Here is a 5,757-nt window from a genome sequence, read left to right as displayed (position 1 = left end):
TTTGCTCTCACTGTGTCGAAACACAAAACAAAACAAAAAACAATCACTTGAGACTACCGCGTTCAAAAGTAGACGGTAGCCAGCCAGTCTGAGCGCAGCTTGATCGACGCCGCAGCCTGAATGTTTCTGCCTACACAACTCTGCCCCTCAGCTGAAGAAACAAGAGCAACGGCCAAGGGGGCGTAGTGCGTGGAAATCACCGTGCAAGGGTGATTTCCTCTGCTACGACAAAACCAGAGACAAGCGCGCTTGCAAAAATTCGTACTAACTGCGTTGCGTGTGCTTCAAACGTGCACGTGCGTGCACTATAGTCACACGGAGCGGAGCACATTGCCCCAATGTGGCGCTAGCCTCCGCCTTGATCACTGCTTGCTCGGTGTTTTCTCATGAGCCAGGTGTCACAGCTGCCGCTTCCTTTCTTTCTTTCTTTCTTTCTTTCTTTCTTTCTTTCTTTCTTTCTTTCTTTCTTTCTTTCTTTCTTTCTTTCTTTCTTTCTTTCTTTCTTTCTTTCTTTCTTTCTTTCTTTCTTTCTTTTTTTCTTTCTTTCTTTCTTTCCTCCCTTCCTTCCTTCCTTCCTTCTTTCTTTCTTTTTTTCTTTAATTATTTCTTCTTTTCTCTCTCTCTCTTTCTTTCTTTTTTTGTCTCTATTTTCTTTTACTTTCCCCCTTCCTTCTTTCCTTCCTTCCCTCTTGCTTTCTTATTCGTATCGTTAGAAGGAGAACGTATTCATAAAAATTCTGCTCGGAAAACCACAAATTTTTTTGCGGCGCCGTCGTGGTTTCATTCAGAATTCAGCTGTTGCGCAAAGGAAGTGATAAAAGCTATTTAGCGAGTAAAAAAAAAAAAAAAAAACGCCACGCGAGCGCAAATGATCAGCTTTTCACAACATTTCTCGCATATTTTATATATCCGCTTGCAACAGTATTTTCGCTGAGGGAGCAGTCATATGCTTATCCCCATGCCTTTACTCGTTCCCAAAAATTATCATCTCCATTACCAGCCCCTATGTCTTCTCTTCTTAGCGCGAGCTAAACGTAATTATTCAGCAGGTACGTGTTCTGGGCGGCCTTTTCTTCATTATCTACTTTTTTCTTCATTTTGAGCCATGTTTTTCAGAGTAGCATGCAATAACTATGGTCGGCGAGAAGACGAGTACTGAGAGAGAGAGAAAGAGAGAGAGAGAGAGAGATCAACACAGATATAGCAAGAAATGGACAGAGAGAAAAACAAAGACAATAATAGAGTTAAAGGACAGAGAAGAGAGAGAAATAGGAAGAAAGAAAAATAAAGCAAAACGAAAAGGCAAGCAGGAAGCAACCCCAGCTATGACTAAACAGCTTATAAGCTGTTCAGTCATTGCAGTAGCGAAAAATGTTTTCTGGGGAGGGTGGCTGCTGAACGATACTTTAGGTACCTTCGGGTGTGCGTTTGTATGTGTGCATCTATATATATATATATATATATATATATATATATATATATATATATATATATATATATATATATATATATATATATATATATATATATATATATATATATATATATATATATATATATATATATGTAGTGTCCAGCGGTAGAAATTTGAGTGAATCAGTTTCATGCAGTGAAAGTGTTCGTTATATTTGTGCGCCAACGTCTCCTTACATTAGTTCAATCAAAATTTAAAAAGACAGGCTTGCCGATACCGGTTTCGGCAGATTTTTTTGTAAGGTAACTACATCCTGAAATCCAATGGATTCAAATGAGGTGTGAAACCGTAGCGCTTACACCTAAAATTGTTTTTTTTTAGTTAGTGAATTAGGATAGAGAGACACACTAAAATGCGATACGGCTTCGGTGAAATCTTTACAAATTTATTTTCTGAGCCATTGGGTTAAGAAAAAGGGCGCAAACTGATGGTATTTCAGTTGTGTAACGCTCATGTTACGCTGGGTGTGGTGTATACCGCAAGGTTTGAGTGGGTACTTTTACCCATTTTAAAACACATATAAGTGTTTATTTGCTCAATTATGATCGGTCGTAAACAGCTGGTGCTAAACATTTTCGATTTCCGCAAAGAAATATGCTAGGTAAATCATTTATGTTACGTTAAGGGGGCTGCATTTTCTTCGTAATGCCTGGACTATGCTTAATCCGTGTCGATAAGCTTAGAACCTTTGTTGAAGACCTTAATAAACTCTTGAAAATACTGTCTATGCTGTCTTTTCATGCTAGATTTCTCCAATATAAGAAAATACACCAAACTGCAGAAATGGGGCTAGTGCGTGAGATGGCGCAAGCTTCTTTTTTTTTTCATTCTTAAAACGGATGATAAGTGTGTCGTTAGGCTGTCGTTAACTTTCATAAAATACAGCTGTATTGTCTTGTTGCTCGCGTAAAATGACCACGTTGTGGAGGCATTAGGAGCTTGCCACCCGTCGTCAGAAGCGTTTTTTTTTTCTGAGTGGGGAGGGGGGGTGTTTTCCGTTCTCACTCAGAATGGGTGAATTGTCAGTTAGCGCTCGTGTAGTCAGTTTTCTGTGCGCACATTTTCTACAAACGCTGCTTGCTTTCGTTTGAAATCAAAGGTGTAATATTGACTGCGTGCAGGCAGAGTAGAATTGTGGCTACTGACTCATGTCACAGCCGCCATTGGTCAATGACGGCTTTCGCAATAAAATAGGTACAGAAGCGCCACGGAGTTTAATTATGTGTGTGATTACAACACAGCGACCCGAAACTCACCATCTTTTACTGGAATATCCACATATCCCAGCTTCATTAAAAGAATGAATCATTGAGGCAAAGTCTGAATGTAAAGTTCAAGGTCTTAATTGAGAGCCACTGCATTTCCCTATTAATGCTTAAATTTCGCATTTATTAGCCACAGTGGTGTTCTATAGATACGCACTCTAAAAAAAATCTACATTTGCGAAGGTTGTAAAAAAAACAGGCAGAAGAAACGAGCACACAGAGAAGCTGAGAACACTCACGTTAGCTAAGCATATTAAAGTTTATGCAAAATCAATCGAGGCATGTATTGGAATGTTACGTGACGGCCTGTAACAAACAAGTATATAGGCGCAATGACGTATGCATCTAAGGCATGGCCGCTAGATCTATATCAGCTTATTGTGTCGGTACCACTATAGCTGCGCGTATACAATTGTCCCCCGTCTTGTGCATGAGGAATGCTTCAGAGACGTCACGAGAAGTCCTATCGCTATAGCGCACCAGCTACACGGTGAATGCACAAACACGCGTCCCAATGCAGCTCTTAATTTCACAATGGCTGTCTTTCGACGACGTCCCGTGGTCCATGAGACAAATAACGTTTACTGCAAGTCAGTGCTCAGTGTATCGTCTTCCACCTTGTGACATCGTTCTTTAATGCGTTGTTTTCATTATAACTTACTCGCTTCTCCCATAATATAGCTAGGCTTATGAACGCTGCGGTTCTACTGCAACTTCTAATAGGAATTCACGTGTGTCTATAGATTATGACAGTCAGCACGAATAGCGTAGTGACCTATCGGATACACTTTGTTCACTTTGAAATAACGTGCCAAGAATATTTACGCGCTGGCCCACGAAAACCATCGCTGTCTCGCTAAACCCACCAAGCCCCTAAATTGTAGCTAGCTCAGTCGCAGGGCATTGCTTAAGATAGATAGATAGATAGATAATATTTTTATTATTCAATAAAAGATAATACATAGGAAAAAAGTTATACAGAAGGAGGTCCCAAAGCTCTAGGCTGCAAGGGGACCTCCTGTGCTAGTTACATAAAGAAAACAAAACATGTAAAGCAACTCGGTAAACAATAGAATAAGTTTAAAGGAATCAAGTACATTTCATTGCAAAAGAAACAAACAGTCAATTATTGTCAAATCGAAACACTTGATAGCAGATGAAATCCATCAGCAAATGATCAATAACACCTGGCAGCAGAAGAAATGAAACTTGAATTGTATATACACCTAAGTGCATGTTAGATGATAAACGATCGATACAAATATCACATGTGCTGAGTAGTAATAGGTAAAAAAAAGAAAAGTTAAAAGTGGTATGTCTCAAAGCGGCAACAATGCCAGACACATGTTATTCATCTAATTTGGTACAAAACAGAGCAAACATAATGAACGATTAGTTCCGAATTGAACAGCATAAACAACGAGATTATTTAAACATTAAGTAAATAGGAATTTAAGCGTTTTTTAAAACTGCCTATGTTTGGAGACATTTTTACGTCACTTGGAATACCGTTCCAAACGGAAATAGCTGTAAAGGTAGAAGTGAATCTGCCATAGTTAGTTCTAACTTTCGGTAACAGGAGGTTATTATTTGATGCAAATCGAGTTATATTTTGATTAATGAGTTGTTCTTTATTGAAGACCATGAAAGGCATGTTTGAGTGAAGAGAATTGTATGTAAGGGTTGCCATGTTGAAAAGAAAAAGTTTATGAATTGTTAGAATACGAAGCCCTTGTAAAATAGCAGATGCGCTACATCGTGATGGTTGATATGTGATAATGCGAATGGCCTGGTTTTGAACATATTGCAAAGGAGCAAGATGAGTGCTATATGTATTGCACCAGGATGCAATGCAGTAAGTGAAGTGACTGTGAACGAAGGCATAGTAAAGAGAAAGCAAGGTATTTGGCCCAAAGTATGGACGTGCTTTGATGAGAATCCGGATGCCATAAGCTGCTTTTTGCTTTAGGTGTGAGACATGGGAAGTATACTTTAAATTTGCATCAAGAATCACTCCTAGAAATCTACACTGACTGGAGGCTTTGATAGGATAATTATTGACCGTTATAGACGGATATTCAGTGACCTTTTTTTGAGTGGGGTGAAATAGCACAAAAACTGTTTTACTAGGGTTAATTTCCAGTGAATTATGACGACACCAGCGAATTATATTTTCAAGATCACTGTTTAGTTTAAAAGTAACAGTATCGATCGAGGTGCAAGCAGTTAAAATCGTAGTGTCGTCCGCATACAGATAAGGTAGACAGTGCGATAGGTGAGAAGTTAGATCATTAATGTAAACAGTGAAGAGTATTGGGCCTAGAATTGATCCTTGAGGTACTCCCCGATTGATTATTTTAAAATTAGAAAGATGATTGGATATGCTGACAGCCTGTTCTCTGTCAGTTAAGTAGCTGTGAATGAAGTTCAGGGCAGGTCCTACAACACCGGCCGCGTTTAGCTTGGTAATTAAAATTTTATGAAGGATTGAATCGAACGCTTTCGTGAGGTCAATAAACACTGCTCCAGCATATTTACCTGAGTCAATATAGTGTTTAATCGTATCCGTGAATGAAAGAAGCGCGAGGTTGGTAGAGTAGCCTGCACGAAAGCCAAACTGCGAGGCAGACAGAATGCTAAATTTAGTTAAGTAATTTGTTAGTCGCTTTTCAAAGCACTTCTCTATAACTTTGCTGAGCACAGACAGAATTGCAATGGGGCGATAGTTAGAAACCAAACCCTTATCGCCTTTTTTAAAGACAGGAACTATTTTGGCTCTCTTTAAATCAGATGGAAATGTGCCATTTTTAAACAAAAGGTTAATTACATGTGAGAGGGGATCAGCGACGATATCAGCGACATATTTCAAGTGAACTGGTTGAATTTCATCAAGACCCGCGCTTGTTAATTTTAATTTCTTGATCACATTGTGAATTTCTTCTGGTATGGTAGGATATAGAAAAAAGGACTGTGGTTGCCTTTCAAGCGTACCTTCAAAGCTGTCGGAAACGGGTGTGT

This window comes from Rhipicephalus microplus, chromosome 7 (assembly GCF_043290135.1).
Source record: "Rhipicephalus microplus isolate Deutch F79 chromosome 7, USDA_Rmic, whole genome shotgun sequence".
Taxonomy (NCBI): domain Eukaryota; kingdom Metazoa; phylum Arthropoda; class Arachnida; order Ixodida; family Ixodidae; genus Rhipicephalus; species Rhipicephalus microplus.
The sequence above is the reverse complement of the archived record's forward strand: the minus strand, read 5'-3'. Positions refer to the sequence as shown.